Source organism: Symphalangus syndactylus, chromosome 23, assembly GCF_028878055.3.
Source record: "Symphalangus syndactylus isolate Jambi chromosome 23, NHGRI_mSymSyn1-v2.1_pri, whole genome shotgun sequence".
Lineage (NCBI taxonomy): Eukaryota > Metazoa > Chordata > Mammalia > Primates > Hylobatidae > Symphalangus > Symphalangus syndactylus.
In genome coordinates, this window is record NC_072445.2 from 14,136,045 (window position 1) to 14,156,805 (window position 20,761).

General features: G+C 43.9%; 1 long non-coding RNA gene across 2 annotated transcripts; it reads left to right on the plus strand.

The window, feature by feature from the left end:
* Positions 1 to 1,023: 1,023 nt before the first annotated feature.
* LOC129473493 (uncharacterized) lies at positions 1,024 to 13,200 on the plus strand. 2 transcript variants are annotated; one of them, XR_008654277.2, is made up of 5 exons: positions 1,024 to 1,270; positions 1,822 to 1,983; positions 5,079 to 5,285; positions 5,667 to 5,759; positions 12,320 to 13,200. It is a non-coding gene; the product is annotated as an uncharacterized lncRNA (long non-coding RNA). The 2 variants fall into 2 exon arrangements; XR_010119016.1 differs by lacking the exon at positions 12,320 to 13,200 and adding an exon at positions 8,024 to 8,186.
* Positions 13,201 to 20,761: the final 7,561 nt, after the last annotated feature.

Sequence of the window (20,761 nt, forward strand, 5' to 3'; positions counted from 1 at the left end):
TTCCTTGCCCCCCACTCCCTTTCCCACCCAGGAAAATTAGAGAGGTCGGCTTTCAGAAACCACCGTCCCCCCGCCACCTCTTTTCCCACAACATTCCTCTTTAGAAAGTTAGAAAGAAAAAGGCTTTATACAACTCTTCCCAGCTTTTCCCTTTCTTCCCTACAACCCAGGGAAGCACCCAACACACACAGCCGCCAACTCAGCTTCCCCCAGCCCCAAGGCCCTCCCAACTGCAGACAACGGCAGCGTGTGCCGCCCTTCGCCCTTTTCTAGACGGTAAAGGCTAAGTCCCTTTCCCACAACATTCCTCTTTAGAAAGTCAGAAAGAAAGAAAAAGGCTTTATACAACTCTTCCCAGCTTTTCCCTACTTTCTTCCCTACAACCCAGGGAAGCTCTTTAGAAAGTCAGAAAGAAAAAGGCTTTATACAACTCTTCCCAGCTTTTCCCTACTTTCTTCCCTACAACCCAGGGAAGCTCTTTAGAAAGTCAGAAAGAAAGAAAAAGGCTTTATACAACTCTTCCCAGCTTTTCCCTACTTTCTTCCCTACAACCCAGAGAAGCTCTTTAGAAAGTCAGAAAGAAAGAAAAAGGCTTTATACAACTCTTCCCAGCTTTTCCCTACTTTCTTCCTTACAACCCAGGGAAGCTCTTTAGAAAGTCAGAAAGAAAGAAAAAGGCTTTATACAACTCTTCCCAGCTTTTCCCTACTTTCTTCCCTACAACCCAGGGAAGCACCCAACACACACAGCAGCCAACTCAGCTTCCCCCAGCCCCAGGCCCTCCCAACTGCAGACAATGGCAGCGTGTGCCGCCCTTCGCCCTTTTCTAGACGGTGAAGGCTAAGTCCCACCCCCACTGCCTCAAAGCACTCTGGGTGAGCAGCTACTCCTCTGGTTTCTCATTGGCTCTCTCACTCTCAATCAACAGCTAGTTCCCAGCCCCTCCAAACATTTCCTGGTCTACGTGACCAATAGCAGCAAGGAGAAGTGGAGGTTTATTGCCTGGCTATAGAGAGCCCGAGAAAGAAAGTTAGCTTCCCACCCCCAGCAGCTGCAATGATTGGAAAACGAGCCTGAGCCTCTTCACTGAAAGAATATATCATTATCCCTTGGGTTCGCCCAACTTCCCTGTTAAGAATCACCTGAAATGCCTAAAAATCCTCGAGTTTCAGGGCTTTTCCCTTGAAATGATGATTTAGAAGTTCCTGGGGGAGAGCCTAGGAGTCTGCGGGTTTAATAAGCACCTCCAGGATTTGTGTCTTCGGGGAAGGTGGCGTAATACTAAAGAGCTGGTATTCAAAAGTTTCTTTCCAAGAAATTGCTTCTGTTACTCTGTTACATTTATCCAAATATTCTCTGTTAGTTGCTCCTTTGGAGTTGAATTTCTCCAGCAGCTCCCACAAATAAGCAGTTTTTCCTGGAAAGGGAAATGTAACAGTTTAAGAGGGGGCTGGCTAGTCTTGATTTTCGCAGTACACCGTCACCCCACCAACTCCTCAGCCAGTGAGCCACAGACGTGTGTGGGGTGTCCATTATCAGCCTGTTCAGCTGGATCGGTTTGTGACCCTAAAGTGAATCTCCAGACTGAGTAGGATGATAGTGTAGGCAGAAGCCTTTTAAAGGAGGGAACTGGGGTGTGGAATGAGAAAGTTTCAGAACCTCACTGGGCAGGCCTGGGCAGCCAGAAGACTGTGGGAATACACAGAAGGTGGCTTTTTGTGCACCATGGGCTGTGGCAAGAGAACTTGATTTATTCCCACCCTAGTATCAGAAATGCTCCAAGAGAAAGCAAAGGTTAAATACCGTGGTGTGTTCCTCCAGGTTCACCGTGGGAAAAACCCTTTGCTCAGCGGCTGTCTGGCAGAAGGTGCTGGCATCCACACCCTTGTCAGAACCCTCCATAGACTGAGCAGCTAGATCACCCACGCTGATGGAGCTTTCCTGCAATACCAGACCCTGGCATCCATGAAGGGAAGTCTTAGGGTAGGCATTTTGTGGAAAAGAGAGAGGAAAGAAGGATTTATTGGGGTTAACAGAAAGTGGATGTAGATAAAGGGAAATCTCCAGTCTTGCACTGCTAACATGGTGGAATATAAACAAACAGACATGATTCGTGCTTGCGGACAAAACTGACCTCTGAACTGGGGTGAGTGACAAACCACAGTTGCCAGGCCTGAGGAGGGTCTTCGTGCCCAGAGGAGAAAGAGAAAGAAAACAAAGGGACCCTTTTCACTAAATTCACCAGCTATCTTCTGATCCAGTTAATTAACTGGGAAAACTAAATTAAACCCTAAAGCCTTATTCACCTTTGAGGGGACCTTTGATGTCTCTGAGCACTGATGGCAGGGAGGTGGGCAGTGCTGGGCTGGAACATCTCCCATGGACAGCCAAGCAGCATTCTGTTAATCGTGGTTATTAAACTGCTTTCTTGGCAGTTGTTTTTGATCCATGTGGAATAGATTAAGGGTCTGTTTTGAATCCCCTAGAGTTTCCTGTGGAACATAATTAAAGATGCATTGGAATAGGAATTCAGGTCAGCACTTACTTTAATGAGATATCTGAAGAGTATGGCCCAGCAAGGGGGAGGGTAGAGGGAGTGGAGTGGTGGAGATGAGGAAGGTAGGGACACTGGCAGGATGAGGGGGCAAAAGAATGAAGATTTTTGTGAGGAGGTGAATGAAAGACAAGGAACCACAGAGGAGAGAGAAATGGAGAGTGAGAGAAGCAAGGAAATGAGAAGTGAGTAGCATTCACTGTGTCCTACCACATGCCAGGCACGTTTTCAAAGATGATAAGAAAAACAGTTGAGAAAATGATCCTGGAAGTCCATGGAGAGGTTCACAGCCTTGGATTCTGATGCTTGTCTTGAATCTATCTGGAGACAGTAGAGAGATAGGGAGAATGGGCTTTGTCATCAAACAGACCTTGGTTTGATTCTTAATCCCATCCTTTTTGAGCTCTGTGACTGTTGGCAAGTCACTGACCCTCTCTGAAACTGTTTCCTCACCTGTCAAATGAAGGTTAACTATATAATGTTTATAACACTCCCAGAATGGACTATTGTCTAGCATATATTAGATGTTCAATAAATTATTGTTACAGTGAGGAATCTGAAGATAAGAGAGGTCAGCTTGGCCTAGGAGCTCATAACTAGTCAGTAACAGAATTGAAAGGTAAGCCCAAGTTTGTCTGATCTCCACTGCCACCAAGCAAAACGTACATACATGACTGACCTTCTGTGGGGGAAAACAAGGTCTGTTCTCCACAGGGTGACCCTCAGCCCATGATGACAGTCCTTATAAGTGGTGCTGGCTCTGAGGGGAGAGCTAAACCAGCTTCAACCAATTTCAATCAGCTACGGCAGGATTTTAAAATTTAGATTTGGTGGCATTACTTCCACAGACTGGTTTTCACAGGGCATGCCCTTGCTTGTATCTTTACATAGGTATGTAAAGTTGCATCCCTTGCTGAGTTCATTCCAGGGCTGAGTTCCCATGATATACCTTGCACTATTTCAGTGCCCTAAGGATCATATAGTCCCATTGGAGAACTGTGGCAGTCTCTAATGGTGGTATGCTGCTCTTCATGTTCTAGAACCTGCTGCGAGAGTCTGCCTTTGGGATCCATGGGAGGGCTCACACCAACGTCACAGTCTTCCCCAGGCTGCTCCCAGTCCACAGCACGTGGCAGGAGTACTGGAGCTGGGCCACTTCTGCTCAGGGTGGGACTTCCTTAACAGGGAGGCTCCAGGACTCACCATCACCTGGGAGCTGCACTGCAGTCCGAGTCTCGTCCTGATTCTCCTTCCTTCTCCACTCTTCTTCCTCGGGGCTCAGACATCCATCACAGTCTGAACTCTCCCTGCCTGTGCCTGCTCTCTCTCTCATCTTTCCTAGGAGTTGTCCCTCAAAAAATCTTTCACTTCTATGTTGATGTCTGCTTCCCAGAGCATCTAAACTGACAAAAGAACCAACATCCACTATTTATTTTATAAATGATGATATAAGCCAATTGATCAACAGAATTCAGACTCCTGCTAACTCCCTCTTGAGCTGTTCACTTCTCTCCAACTCCACAGTCACCACCTTAGTTCAGTCCCCCGTCACTATCAGTTAGGATCCTGGCAGGACACTAGAAGGCACACTCAAACTGGGTAATTTGTTGAGAAAGTTAACAAAGGGACAATTTACAAAGCTGTAATTCCAAGCTGCAACCTTAGCTTCAGGAAGCAAGGGACGTGACCTGCCTGCACTGACTTGAGGTGAGGGATAAATACCTCAACCTTACTCTACCCCCTCCTATTGCCTTTTGGTGCTCCCTCTGGACCAAACCTAGGTGGAAGCCAGAGGGGACAGGAGCCCATTGATGGAAGTCAAGGTCAGCTTCCCAAGACACAGAAGGGTCGAGAGTGAATCTGGAGAGGCAAAAAGATGATATTTGGCACAATTGTGCCTTGCCCAAAGATTTGCGAAATCTTGCTATCCTCACTGCTTTCTTTTTAATCTGTCCCCTCGTTCAAACCAGGGTGACATTTTAGATAGTGCCAACCCTCCTAGCTACCTAACTTGCTCAGTGGCTTTCCCCACACACTCAGGATTAAGGATCTGACTTCCACTCTATCCTCGCTTCTCGTAACAACTCTGACTTAGGTGGAAGTAAAAACCTGACCTTGCCCTCCTTCCTAGAATACCCTCCTCTCCCCTCAGCTCTTTACCTGGCATCTCCAACTCTTTCTTCATCACCTCTTCTGAGTATCCACTGTCCCCTGCCCCTTTTACACGAAACAGTTTCCTCTAAGTCTCCTCCCATGACTCTTGAATTTTGCCTTCATAACACATTAGTTTTCAATTATTCATTTACATACAGGGCTGTTTGATTAATGACACCTCCCATAAAGACTAATTTCTGTGACATCTGGGACTTTGCCTGGCTCAATGTTGCCTTCCCTGAAGCTAGCACAGTGTGGCACCCTATAGATATTTGTTTGATAAATACATAAAATGTGTGGGCAAGCTAAGCTATATATTTTGGAGTTGAGGATGGTTCTGATTTTAAATATTTCTTCCTCTTACTTTCAGTTAAGCATTGAAAAATCCTGGAACTTTCAATATTTATGTAGCCAAAGTGTCTTTCTTGCTCACTCGCTTGCTTGCTTGCTTGTGTACCACTAATTGAGCAACTACTATGGGCCAGATGCTCTGGAAAATGTTGTTCTGAAGAGGATTACTAATCTGCACCAGTGGTGCACCTAGCTGTATTTTGCACATTAGGAAAGAGACCCAGAGGTAAGAAACAAGTTGCTATCTGATCACCCAATGAGGAATACAATCCACTTCTTTTTTTTGAGACGGGGTCTCACACTGTCGCCTGGGCTGGAGTGCAGTGGTGCCATCTCGGCTCACTGCAAGCTCCGCCTCCTGGGTTCACACAATTCTCCTGCCTCAGCCTCCCGAGTAGCTGGGACTACAGGCACCCGCCACCACGCCCAGCTAATTTTTTGTATTTTTAGTAGAGACGGGGTTTCACCGTGTTAGCCAGGATGGTCTCGTTCTCTTCACCTTGTGATCCGCCTGCCTCGGCCTCCCAAAGTGCTGGGATTACAGGCATGAGCCACAGCGCCCAGCCCAATCCAATTCTTTTATTCTTCTATGCTTCCCTCCCTCCAGGCACACCTCCCAGATGCATCTTCCTCATGGGGTTGTCGCAGGGTTTAAGAAAATGAACTCATATAAAGGGCTTAGCATAGTGTCTGGATCATAGTAAGTGCAATCACTATGAGTTTTTATTAATGCGCCATCCTCTTCCTCCTTAAACTTCCAAACTTTTGCATGAAATATTATTCCTGCCAAGTGAACCCCCTCCTACCATCTTGTAAATCATGTCAACGTAATTTTTTATAAAGATCAGTTCAAGACACATGGCCCTGGACACTATTCAAAGCTTACATCTCCTGATTGTATTGGCTCCAAGAACTCTGAAGAATTTATGTCAGTGATTCTGAAGTGAGAATGGAACATAGATCCAACCCCTCTAAGGTGAGGAAGCTGAGCCCCAGAAAGGGAACCCAACCTGTTCTCATGTCAGAAAATGCTACATGTTCACCCACTGTTCAGAATTTATTTCTGGCTCTTAATGCCAGCCTTGCCTTCTCTGCCCCTTAGGGCTTCCCTGATCTCTGGGCATGTGCGTAGGAGGGGTACAGCACCCCCTTCCTTGCCACCATTTTTCCTTACCATCCCTGTAGTCACTCACTTTAGCCCTCTCATTGGAGGTGGTCTACTGTAAATCATGGAGGGGTGATGGCACATCACATATATTACCCCCTCTTCCATTTCTTCTCCCCAGTCTGTCCCCTATTTCTTGCTCCCATTGTCTGTACAAGCTGAATTACTGTCCCAAATCCATAGACACTCGAGATGCTCTCATTTCAGAGGAATTTCTCCAGCTTCTGGAATTGAACACCTCTTGGGCACCGCTTCTTATCCCTTTGGCCACCCCCACCCCAGCCCCAGCCATAGTGACCTGTTCCATGCAGGCCTAGAACACCTTCGTGTCTGTGCACCCTGACACTGTCTCACATTTGCCTCCATTGCACACCCTGGATTCCTACCCTCCAGCTTTTCTGGTGCTGAGGTATGGGATGCCTGTGGGGAACCACTGGGCACACTGATGGGCACAACTTTACAGCTCCTAGGGAATTAACACCCTTGGCCAGTAGCGGTAGGAATCAAGGCCTCCCCCTCTTGTCACCCACTGTGCGGGCTTGAGGTGCACTGCATAAGGGCCTGGTGACAAGGGACTTGCAGCAGGGCCCACTGAGCAGCACATCATTAATGCATTTCCCTCCTTCCCTGATTTACTTCCCCTGTCCTTTGCTCCTGCTCTCTGGGATCACTTTCTATGTAAACTCCCTGCACACAAGTCTTTTCTCAGTCTCTGCTTTTGGAGAATCCAAACTAAGACACCGGTGACTCCTAGGGCTACAATATCCATTTCCGCTGAGCATTGTTTGCCTCAGAGTTCCTCATGGACTCGTTTTCACTTTTCAAAATCCTCATCCTTCAAGGATCATCTGAGATTCTATCACCCTGGATCACATCAACCCACAAGAATCATTTCTCTTCCAGGGTAGCTATACCCTTTTTTAAGCACTTAACGAGAGTTCTCTCCTCTTTTCTTCTCCTTAATGATAACAATGAGTAAGAACAGCTAACACTTATCCAGCTGCCACTGTAAACCCTAAGATTATAAACACCTTGATGCCAGAGCCTATGCCTAGGTCCCCAGAGAGCCTAGCATAGGGTTTAGCCCAAATTCTGTGATCTTCCTTGAACTCCTTCAGTAACAGATGGTTTTGTTGCAGGCACCAGAGCCTATTGGGGTGGACATCTTTCTCCCTGCTGTGCCTGGTTTCTCAACTGCAGGGAAGACACATGTTCCTTGCATCCTTGCTAAAAGCTCTATCAAGAAAAGTGAAGTGTTGCCCAACCCAATGCATGAGCCTGCAAATCATACTTGACCTCTAATACCCAACTCAACCACCACCTCCTCCATGAAGGTCCCTGATACTTACAGAAAGAACTCTCCATTCTCTGAATTCCTGCAGCCTTTCATCTGTACCCTTTTTATGAAGTGGGATCTCATTTTTAGACAACTTTTCCAATTATATCCATAACTTGTCTGATCTTGCAACAATGGGTAACTTCAGGGAAATGACCAAACCCCAGGGCCTAGCACTTTCTATTAATAGCTGCAGATATATTTTGAATGAATGAACAACTGAAGGTGAGAAGAGAGACTGAGAGGCTGGAGGCAAAAGGTTATCAGGCCTCCTGGATCCTGATCCATCCTGGGAGGCCCAGAGTTGCAGATTTATAGAGATGATGGCAGAGTCTGTCACTTGTCCACACAAACTCGTTTTCCTCTTTTTACATAAAATGTATAATTGGGCACACTCGGCCACCGGAATATATTTCCCAGCCTCCATGCACCTTATGACTCAGTGCTGATGTTTGGTGTGCAGGCAGAAGAGATGTGAGCAGATTACCTACTCTGTCCTTTAAGAAGTGGCCCTGCATTCCCTGGGAGGGCATAGCTGGGGCAGTCATCTGGAGCCACCAGACTGGAGCTGCAACTTGATAAAAGGTGCCTGGTTCCAGTGACTATGGAGCTGCCTGCCAGCACTAGAGGAGTCACAAAGATGTCTAGACGAGTCACAGAGACATCTACGTGACAGAAAAATAAACAACTATGTTGTTTAAGCCACTATTAGTCAGTCTTTCAGTTCAAGCAGCTAAACGTGTATTTTAATTAATACCAAGACAGCTCTGTAAGTCTGATCCGTCCTGAAGAATTGAAAGGAGGGCATATGCCAGAGATATGTCAGGCCAAGGAGTTACAATAGGTATAGGGTGGGGGTGAGGGGCAGCTGTGTGGCTAGTTGGACTCTGGGCACAATGTATATGTGGGTTGACATACTGTGGTGTGGTCCTATCTCTTCAAATTGGAGGGAGCTGGTTGGGCTAACTGGTGAGCCCAAGCTAGAGGTGGAGCTCAAGGAAGCAGGAACTAGAGAAGGTGAACCATGCAATGAAGCCGGGCAGACCAAGCTGGTGGGGAGAACCCTGATGGGAGTCACTGATGGTAACCACAGGTTCCTGACCAAAGAACCCTGATACAGGCACAGAGGCCACAGGGGCCAGAGTGAGATGTTGAATCCAAGCCAGATCCAAGAGTCAGGAACTGGGTTGGGGTGGAGAGTGGCAAGCAAGCAGAATCTGCGGTGATCTCCATGTGTACAGGAGAGCTTATGGTGAATGGCAATGTATGGGGCACTACACTGGATTAATGACACGGAGGAGCATCAAGGGGCAGTTTCACTTCTCACGGTGTATCCTATGCTTGGAATACCTGCCCCTGCCCATTTCTTCAGGTGTTCACTTAACCTAAAAGACTCAGCTTGGGTGTCACCTTCTCCAGGAAGCCCTCCATGAAACTGCCCACCAGGCTGAGGCAGCTGCCTCTCTTCTCAGCTTCTTCTAGACCCATTTTTCTCTATGTTATAGTAATTGTCAGTCCGTTAGTGCATCACAGTTTATGGGTGAATTTGACAGTGTTCTCTGAAGACAATGATACTTGCCTTTATTGCCTCAGTGCTTCTCATCGTTCCAGACACAGATGGGACCCCAGCAAACCTAGATCAAACCATAGGGAAGAGCAGATGGATGACCATGTGGAAGCACAGTGTGTCAGCCTCAGACATCACAGCGTATGAGGGTGAATGCAGCCTCTGAAAGCCCATTGAGATTCTGGGAGGGCATTGGGAGGTGGGAGCAGGCAATGAGTAGAAGGGATGGTCAGGACTGAGCTGCTTCCAGTAAGGCCCCAGTGCTGCTCAGAACTGCATAACTCATATCATCCTGCATCCCCAAATACTAGTCCCCAGAAGAGAAAATTATCAATAACCAAAGGAGCAAATAAACATCCCAGGATTGAACGCTGCATATACCAGATTACACAATGCTCATTCTATCCATTTCTCTGCCTGTGCCCCTGGGAGAGGGGAGGCTGGAGAAAATTCTGCATTTCCCCGTCACCACCATCCCCCCACCCCACACCCGCACCCCGAGACGTGTTTCCTTTAGAGAGGAAGGTCAAAAGGCCACATTGAAACCTAGGGAGACGACTAAGTCAAAGGAAGCATCAGCTGGTGCCTTCCATTCCTATTGAATCATTTCATTACTAATTAATAGGGTCATTACTGAATTTTGAAGGGGAAGAACTATGATTAAAGGTTAATGCCGTTACTCCACGCATCACACCTCAAATTATGTTATAAAAATGTCCACAGTATTTAATTGAACCTATAAGTAACAATGTAATTACACTTAATAATGTATGTGCCTCTGTATTTATTTGTTCCTCTCTGAGGTACAGAGAGCCCCACGTGGGCAGGTTAGGGAAGATCACAGTGATTCGATGAAACTCCTTGTTCTTTACCTCCCTAGCCCTATCTCTTCTCTCCCTAGCCCTCCAGGACATGAATAATAGGTGACGGGGTGGGGGGAGGGGGGAGGGACAGCATTAGGAGATACACCTAATGCTAAATGATGAGTTAATGGGTGCAGCAAACCAACATGGCACATGGATACATATGTAACAAACCTGCACATTGTGCACATGTACCCTAAAACCTAAAGTATAATAAAAAAATAAAAGAAAAAGAAAAAAAAAAGAATAATAGGTGACAAGAAAGCCACCCTCCATCTCCCCTGCTTCTCAATGGAACAAATCTTAATGTCAACATACGGTGGTGAGGAGAAGGCAGAGAAAGCAGCAATTGCCCAACTTTTGGCACGTTACGACCATCCCGGGGAATCTGATTCTTCAAACCTATGATGCTCTTTTGTAACTCCATCCTTTCAGAAACTGTTCCTGCCCCTTGTAATGTCCCTTCCTTCTTTACAAAGTGTGGTGCATTCAGCTAAGTGGCTCTCAGCATTCATTCTCAACTTCTAGTATTTTCCTTTACTGCAAATCCTAGAAAGCTTTAAACTACGTCTCCCAGACTCCTTTGCAACCAAGATTCTGGATGTGTATTCTCTGCACCTCCTACCAGAAGCACTTATGTGAGATTTGGAGGGTAGCAATAGATGCATTTTTTTTTTTTTTTTTTTTTTTTTTTTTTTTGCTACTTTGGCTATTTAAAATGGCAAGCAAGTTTGTGGAGATATGGGTATTTTTGTATGAGCGTTCTACATCCTGGGGATGGTGGGGCAGAGAGCTAAAGGAACCTAAAAGCTTCATGAAGCAAAGCTCCCATACCAGCTTAGGATACTCACCTCCATACTTACATGAGAGAACTAAAATTCCATCTTGTTTAAGCCACTTATTTAGGGTTGTTCTATTACTTTCAGCTGAACCTAATCTTAATCTACTCACACTAAAGTTTTTGTTCCTTTTCTCCCTATCCAGAAGGTACACACATCCTGCTGAATATAGTTTTCTGCTTAGCACTTAACTCTCACTGATAGCTTAGAGTCATTTACAGACTCAGAGATGATGCTGCAGTTGCCCTCTATGACTGCTTGTAGTAATGGCCCCAAGTCTTTATTCTTTGCCATGTAACATTGCAGTGGCTTCCCTCATTGGGTAGAATAAACGGTCCCACCCCATTGACCCTGGGATTGACCTGGTGGCATGCCTTACCCAAGAGAATAAGGCAGAAATGATGGTGTGCCAGCTCCAAGTCTGGATCTTAAGAAGTTTTGTGTATTCTCACATATATTCTTGTGCCTTTGCAATCACCTTGAGAATGTGTCCGGGCTAGCCCATTGGCTGCAGGAGGTGAATGAGAGATGCATGGAATAATAGTGCTGAATCAGATGAGCCTGGCCTAGATGAGTTGCCTCTCAGCTGCAAAAAACATATAAACGAAGCAGCCCACCCACAACTGACCCCATTTATCACATAAGCAATATATGCTTATTGTTGTATGCCACTAAGTTTTTCCGGTTGTTTGTTACATAGCACTGTTGTGGCAGATGACTGATATGTCCACTTTCTCATTAACAAAAACATTTAATAAAATGATCTGTGGGTATCAAGCTCTTAAATGTCTCATTTAAAAGATAACACATAATTGGGAGTTAGGAAACCAGTATTCTAGTTTTAAGACTTTCTACCTGTTGGTCGTGTGACTTGGGTGTCATTTATTTTCTCTGTATCAATTTTCAAATTACAATTAATATTTTTTCTGCCAATTTCACAATATTTTTTAAAATTATCAGCTTTTCAAGAGTGTCTTTGAGAAGTTGAAGCAAGCTTTATGATTATAAATAATTATTAGTGGCTGAGTGCAGTGGCTCATACTTGGAATCCTAATGCTTTGGGAGGCTGAGGTGGGAAGATCGTGTGAGGCCAAGACCTGGAGACCAGCCTGGGTGACATAATAAGACTGTTTCCTACAAATATATATTTTTTAATTACCCCAGTGTGGTTGTTGCATACCTGTAATCCTAGCTACTTGGGAGGCTCTGAGGCAGGAGGATTGCTTGAACCTGAGAATTTGAGGTTAGTGAGCTATGATCATGCCACTGTATTCCAGCCTGGGTGATGGAGCAAGACCCTGTCTCAAAAAAAAAAAAATTTTTTTTTTTAAATTAATCGCATGTAGTTCCCCATCTTAAATCAGAATTTCTTCTAAGATATCATCTTAATCCTGGATGATTTGGTTTGTTTTGCATTTTAAAATGATTTTAGCACATTAATTCTGAGAACCTAAATTTATTTCCTCCACTGGCTTCCTTTTGCCTTGCAGGGGAGCCAGGGATCACCTCTAACACCTCTTTAGCTCTTATGTGAACTCTTTGGCTGGATCTAGAAACCAGATTGACACCAGGCAGATTGAAGAGAGAAAAGCAAGCAAATTTCATCAGTTTTACATGTACATGAGGACCTTCACAAGAGAGTAAAGTTCAAGAAGTTACCAAAGGAAGATGCTTTCATACTTTTTAGACAAAGAACAATAAATTTGAGGAAAAAATAACAGGACAAAGGAGATCTGGCTAATAGTAATACATTTCTAGAGGACTCACTGGGAGAAGTATGGGGGGAGGTGGAAAAATGTCGGATGATAAGGGTTACGTCATTAAGTGTCTCTATTCAGGTCTATTACAGCCCCCAATTCTCAGTCTCTGGTCATAAGGGCCATTTTCTCACCCTGGCATGGGGAGGGTACCCCTCCCAGAGAAATCTTTACGGCTTGCTGAATGCAGGAAGAGACAAGTTAGCTTGCCCTTTCTGAAACTACAATTTCTCCAATGTTTTCAACTTGAAATAATCAATATGCCCATCCAGCATATTTCAAAATGGCATGTCCTTCTCTCCTTCAGCCACTAACCATATGTGTCTCTACATAAAATTCTAGATTTAGCCCGGAATGGTTTCCTCTTATAGAACCAAGTAGCCTTCCTCCCTGGCACGCTGGTTTTGCTGGTGATGCTACTCTTTATTCTAAATTTGGCTAACTTGCTGGGTTTCACAGCCAGTCTCACTGTTCAACACTTTCCAGGGTCCTTTGTGGAGGCACAGCCGCTCTCTCTAGCTCTCTGGCACCACGTCCCTTTATAATGAGCACTTTACACGTTTGGCCAACAATTCCCCAATTTCACCCTTGAGTTCCTTCACTACTCTCCAGTGAGCGCCATCTGGTCCCAGTGATTTATCTACATTTAGTTTGTCAATTAGGTATAAAATCACTTGCACATTTACTGCTATTTGAGTCAGTATCTCTGCCCTGTCAGTTCCAAAAGACAGTCTGGAAGTGGAAATTTTATAGAATCATGAAACTTAGAGCTACAAGCCTTCTTGGAGAGCTTTTTAGAGGCAACTCCATCCATCCATTCATTCAGATACTCGTTTATTCAAGAAACAATTATTGAGTACCTACTATATGCCAGGCCAGGTGCTGAGAGATAGCAGTGGGTGAGACAGACTCTAAAATTTCCCCCAGTAGCTTTCTCAGCACCATACTGAGAGTTAGTGGCTGAGCTGAGGCAAGAACTGAGACCCTCTCTTCCTCTGCCATTCTCCCTCCCAGAATCATCCTCAATAAAGAGAAGGGAGAGAGAGACCAGAAGGAAAAAAATGGAGATGGTTGAAGGGCAGATATGGAGAATGGAGGAAGGGGAACTGTGGAAATGAGAAGTGAGTATAAAGAGGTTAAAATAGGATCAAAGGGAATGGGAAGAGCCATAGTAAAGGAAAGAGAAGCAAAGAGGAGAGGAGAAATATGGTAATTCCTAATTGGGGTTAGGGCTGAAGAGAATAGCTGAGAAACTGGTGGCAGAGGTCTCTGACCCTTTTACCCTTTTTACGCTTTATTCTTTCTTATACTCCCCTGACTGGCAGGAAGGGAGGTGTCTTAGTCCACTCTTGCATTGCTATAAAGAATCACCTGAGATTGAGTAATTTATAAAGAAAAGAGGTTCAATTGGCTCATGGTTCTGCAGGCTGTACAGGATGCATGATGCTGGCATCTGCTCAGCTTCTGGGGAGGCCTCAGGAAACTTACAATCATGGTGGAAGATGAAGGAAGAGCAGGCAGGTGACATGGTTGGAGCAGCAAGTGACAAAGGGAAGGAGGAGGTGCTACACACTTTTAAACAACCAGGTATGATGAGAACTCACTATCATGAGAATGGCACCAAGAGGATGGTGCTAAACCATTCATGAGAAATACACCCCTATGATCCAATCACCTCCAACTAGGCTTCACCTCCAACATTGGGGATTATAATTTGACATGAGATTTGCGCAGAGACACAGATCTAAACCATATCAGGAGGTGAAGGTGATATAGCCATCACTGGGGATCCAGCTTATTATTCTCTGAAAAATCATCATTGTCACTGAGAGAGACATTTACTGATCTGACAGATGCTTCTTTATGAAATCTCTGATCATCCAGTCTTCTCCCGAGGGGGCCTATAAGAACTATGTGCCTCTGACAAGATGAAGAAAGAACTGATGGAAATTTCCTAGCCTTTATCATGCAGGCCTTGGCAGAAGGGAGGCAAGGATCTGGGAATAGGAAGAAGGCAGAAAAGGAAGGAGGTCAGGGAGAAGGGCGCTTAAGTATCATGTAGGGAGATGCTGGGAATTACAAAGAAACAGCTGGCTCTGTTTTCTAGACTTCAGATCATCATAGTGGGGTATTCCCCAAGCCCTTCCAGACAGCATTTCAATAAGAAGGAAAGAATTTTATACCCTGGAGTAGTGCTGCAGGAGTCCACCGGCAAGGTGATGATGATGTAGCTCAAGGCAGAAAGCAAGGATGCACAGTGAAGGGGTGTATGGTGGGTTCTATTATTGTTTGAAATATTTGCTCCTTCCCTCCCCCACAACCCAGTGGAAAATGATACTCCCTTCAATTCCCATTGACAGGTTTGGTGATACGGCTTTGGGTGCTCCTCCCTGCAGAGGGATTAAAAATCTCCACTGTATTCAACTACAGGGTAGCCGCGTGGCTTGTTTTAACCGGTAAATATGAGCCAGAGTTTTATGCATTACTTCTGAGCAGGAGCTCTCAGAAGCAGCTCTTGCTTTTTCACTTTTCTTTTCCCTTTGTTATGAGTTCAGTAATGTAGGCCTTCTCTGTCAGCCTGAATCCTAGAGTGAAAACAGCATGGAACAAAGGCAAAGTGGGTGGTTGTAAGTTTAGAAAACAGGGCAAAACAGTTGTTTACAAGTCCCATAATTTTTCACACTGGACAAGAAACAGTGAGAAATAAACCTCTGTTGTTGTAAGCCATTTATATTTTGGGACTGCTAGTAATCACAGCATGATCTAACCCATACTCACAGGTAAAGGGAGTCTGTGAGAGCTGGTGAGGCAGGCCATTATTGGTGTTAATGGCAAGTCAGAAAACGTCAAAGCCAAGAATTCAACTATACAAAGGGTTTTGTGCCAGGCAGGGATAAATAATGATGATGGGATGAAAGGATTTGGGTGTCTGAAGGACTGGGGCTAGAAATTATAATGAGAGATATTTACCTGTTGACAGGATGAGCTCAAGAGCCAAATCCCTTTTCCTCCACCGCCTTGGAAAAGTTACTCTGTACTTCAGTTTCCTCTTCTACAAAATGAGGGTAATAAAAGCAGCACCTAATTATAGCATTGTTGTTGGGACTAAATGAGTTATTCACATGTAATGAGTTTCCCACAGTGTGTTTAGAACAGTATTCAATTCACAGCAGATTCATGTTAGTTATCACTACAATTCTTCAACATTCCTATTTTGCAGATAATAAAACTGAGTCCCCCAAAGGGTTCAAGACTTGCTGGAGCTTACATAGCTGTCTGGTAGCAGAGAAGTTTTATAACAGCCAGCCAGAAAGTGGGCTGGTTCTGCACTCATGGGTGTGGATGACCAATGATAAGCATTTAATTTGCACTTAAGCCAAAACAGTTGTTAGTAAATTAAACATTGATTGTAAAAGGGCTCCAATTAAAATTTATTAATTACATCACCAGCTCAATTGTAATACAATTTATATACAATTACCCCAGAACAAATATTTAATTACTTTCCTCTTAATGCATTGAACTAATATTGTTCCTCAGCTGTCAGACAGGAATATGAAAACATTTAATTGACATGGAGACATGAAATTGGAGAATTAATGGGACAACAGCCACATTGTCCTGTCTGTTGGTGTGACACCGCCCTGGGATAATGAGAAGGAAGGGAATTGTGTGAATCTTGTGTCTGCATCTTTTTTTCTATGATAGTGGAGGTTGGGAGGATGACGAAAAAAAAGTGAGATGTCCCTGAAGAGAATGATCCAGAGTCTCTGTGGAGATGGCTGAGGCTGTCATTGGTTGGATGTGCATTGCAGCTTAACTTCTCCCTCCCCCAATCTTATATTCTTCCTTCCCCAAACATATTGATCTGAAGGCACTCCCAAATATAGATTCTGCACACTAAATTGCTTTGCATAGTCTGTTCCAGAAAACTCAATCTGCAACAAGAAGCCATTGGATTTTTCCCAGCCCAAAAGAGACATGATATGACTTGCATATTAACAGGTTGTGACGGAAGGGAGGCAAGAAGTGAAGCAGAGAGACTTGTAAGGAGATGATCTTTGAGAGTTTGTCTGAGTTTGAGATGCTCCACTCTGATGGGTGGAGGGAAGGTCACAGTTAGGGCCTGGGAGGAGGAAGGCTCTGAGAGTCTGGCATGAAAGAGTCCAAAGGGCTGGGGGTGGGAGCTGCAGTTATTGCAGGCAGTGGTCTCTGCTTTGCCCTTTGCCTGGGATAGGTTCTGGGTTTTGTCTACAGGGTAGAAGCTATGTTCCTCCAGCACCCAGCAAACAGCTCTCCCACAGATTTGTCCCCTGAGACTGTCCCTTGTGTATTCTGTGGGCACTGAACCCCAGGGTGCCCAGAATCCATGGAATGCTTGTGGATTTGATTTGGAGAGGGGGCTATAAAATTTACATTATGTAGATGGTTATTTCATAGACTGATGAAATCACTGTAATAGACTAATAGTCTGCAATATAAAACATATTACTTACTTAAACCTGTCTGTTCAAGAAAAGCTAAATTTGACTTTTAAAAGCAGGCAGCAATAAACACAGGCCTTGGGGAAAGGCATGGGGTCTTGAATACAAATCTTTTCTTGTCCTCAAGTCTTGTGACATAAGAGATTCTATTCCATATTGGCTCTGCAACTTACTAGCTATGTGACTTTAGACAAGCTGTCAGTCCATTTTATGCTGCTATAACAACACCACAGACTGGGTAATTTAAAATGAACAGAAATTTATTTGGCTCATACTTCTGAAGGCTCAGAAGTCCATGAGCATAGCACTAGCATCTGGTGAGGGCCTCTGTGCTGAGTCTTCCCGTGGTGGGAGCCAAAGGGCAATAGAGGGTGGGAGCAAGAGGAGAAGGGGACCAAATATCTCCTTTCTAATCGGGAACACACTCCCTCTATAACTAACATACTCCCTTGATAGCAGCATTCATCTATTCATGAAGGTAAAGCCCTTATGACCTACTCACCTCTTAAAGTTCCCACCTTTCAACAGTTTTATTAGAGATTAAGTTTCCAACACATGAACTTTGGAGGACACATTTAAACCATAGCATCAAGTTGTTTAATCTCTTTGAACCTCTTGCCTCTTCCGTAAGATGTAAATTGTTACACTACTGGGTAGTCCACCTCACTGAGTTGTGAGAAACAAATGAGATACTGAGGTGGCCATAGTGCATTGTTGGGGCTCAAAAAACAATACCCCAAAGTATGGCACTTTGGCATGCTAAATTCTTTGAACTAAAGGAGACTGGAAGGTCTCAGAAGCAGCCTCAGAATCAAAGTTTCTCTCTGACCTTCTCCTACCCTCCTGTCTCTCTCCCCTCTCCCCCCAACCAGCCCCCCATGTAAGTCATAGAAACCAGGATTCCTCTTCCTCCAGGTGGGTCATAGAAACTAGAACCCCTCTCCCACAAAGGAATCTGTAAAACCTAGAAAGATTACTCTCTCCCTTCTTCCATTTCCCTTTGAAGACCTTCATTCAAGAGGGGTCCTGCCCCATACCCAGGAGGAAGGAATGCTATTCAGAGAGATCAAGTAGAATCTGAACAGATAGGACTTGCTGGGTTTCCCCCCTCCCCAGTCCATTACCATTAGATCATGCCTTTTGTCCAATCACATTTCTACATGGAGGCCACTCTTCATCGAACCTAAACATAAAATCAGACCATTTTCCTTGAATCTTCATTTCTGAAGGCTGCCATGTCACATAAAACTTTGATTAAATAAATGTGTTATGAATTTCTCTTGTTAACTTGTCTTTTGTTATAGGAGTGGCAGCTGTGATCCTTATGATGAGTGTGGAAAGGCATCACACCTTTCTGCCCCTACAGCATAAGCTGTTAAATGACAGAGAAATGTGGCCTGAGTATTGTGGCTTCCTGATTCTCTCTGGGATCAGTGCTGCCAGGGTAAGAAGTAGGATTAGGGATAACTGAACCCTTCTATCAAGAAGACTTTCCCAGTCAGCTGTGAAAATTCTCCCTATTGAACCCTGAAGCTCTTATTGTACATTTTGGTTAACAGAATTTTTTCAAATGAAAACTAACCCTGTGATTTGACTAGACTGAAAAACAAGAAAGGGAATGTTCGGATATTGGGTGTCCATGATGTGCCAAGAACTGTGCTTGGTGTTTTAAATGTATCCTCTCAGATTCAGATCATATTCCTATATTTCTGTTAGAAAAATTTGTAAAAGACTTTGAAATGAAAATAAAATACTGCTGAGAGTGTAAATTCTAGTCCAACCTTCCAGATTATCTGACTCTGTTGGGGCCTGTGCATTTCATTGACTTTGAGCTATTTCACAACCCTGTAAGTCCTAGAAAAGTGACAGTAATGCAAATGATTCCTAGCCATAGAAATGCATGTGAAGTGTATCTCTTGGAGACACAGTTGATTATTGCGCAGTGGTTATTGATCAATTTTGCAAATATTTCTAAATTTATTTTAGCATTCCTGATTGCCTATGTATGTATTTTCTTTGAATTATCCTTCAAGTAGTTGTCACATCTCACTGGTTCCATTGTTAACAAGTAAGTTAAATAAAATATTTGACATGTAGGCATTTTATGTTTAAGAGTCATGATTTTACCTCTTAAAAATTATCTTTTAATGTTACCATCAGAAAATTGAGAGAAACTTTGCCGAAGTTCCCAGAGCTGGAGAGCTCAGAGCTGAGACTGGACATTGGGTCTGCCTGGTTGTTTTCACTTTATGGAGCTGCTTCCATGTGTCGTGTTGCACTGATTCACATGTGATCTTTTCTCTCTTGCTTTTTGTGTGTCCTAGAGCACTGAAGAGTTGGTCACTGGGCCTCCCATTCAAGAGTAACTGCTTTTTTCCAGGAATGAAGAAGCAGGGTCACACCAGGTTCTGGGCACTACAGTTCATGTGATGGACTGAGAAATAAGGAATGAACTCAGGCAGTAGGGTCAAATGGGGAAGAGCGTGGGTGTCCGGATAGAAAAGAGAAGGGATGGAGAGGAGAAATGTCCAGAAATCCAAGCTAGGTTCCCCCATTACTGCCCTACTTTTATCATCACCTTCTAGTCCCTGCGATATTCAGACCAGAATTCTCCCTGTAAATATAGTGTCAAGTGGTGATTAGAAAAATCCCTGTCTCAGTTATAATATCTCCTCTTTTGTTTCTAATTGAGCCTACCTGGATTTTCTCTCTTCTTTTCTTGGTTAATTTTTCTAATGGCCTATCAATTTTATTTGTCTTTTCAGAGAACGAAGTTTTTGTTTCATTTATCTTTTGTTAAATTTTTTGTTTCAATTTCATTTAGTTCTGCTCTGATCAGCATTATTTCCTTTCTTCTGCTGGGTTTGGGTTTGGTTTGTTCTTGTTTCTCTAGATCCTTGAGTGTGATCTTAGATTGTCTGTTTGTGCTCTTTCAGACTTCTTGATATAGGTGTTTAGGTCTATGAACTTTCCTCTTAGCATTGCCTTTGCTGTATCCCCAGGTTTTGATAGGTTGCATCATTATTGTTGTTCAGTTCGAAGAATTTTTTAATTTCCATCTTGGTTTCATTTTTGACCCAACCATCATTCAGGAGCAGGTTATTTAATTTCCATGGTTTCGATGGATTCTTTTGGAGTAGATTTCCAGTTTTATTCCACTGTGGTCTGAGAGTGCTTGATATAATTTCAATTTTCTTAAATTTATTGAGGCTCGTTTTGTGGCCTATCATATGGTCTATCTTGGAGAAAGTTCCATGAACTGATGAATAGAATTCTGTGGTTGTTGGGTAGGATGTTCTGTAAACATCTGTTAAGTTCATTTGTTCCAGGGTATAGTTTAAATCCATTGTTTCTTTGTTGACTTTCTGTCTTGATAACCTGTCTAGTGCTGTCAGTAGAGTATTGAAGTCCCCCACTATTGTTGTGTTGCTGTCTATCTCATTTCTTAGGTCTATTTGTAATTGTGCTATAAATTTGGAAGCTCCAGTGTTAGGTGCATATATGTTTAGGATTGTGATATTTTCTTGTTGGACAAGGCCTTTTATCATTATATAATGTCCCTCTGTCTTTTTTAACTGATGTTGCTTTGTTCTCACTCATGTGGGAGCTAAGCTATGAGGATACAAAGGCATAAGAATGATGCTGTTAGAAACAAGAGCTTGGAGTTGCAAGGAAAATGAGTACTCAAAGG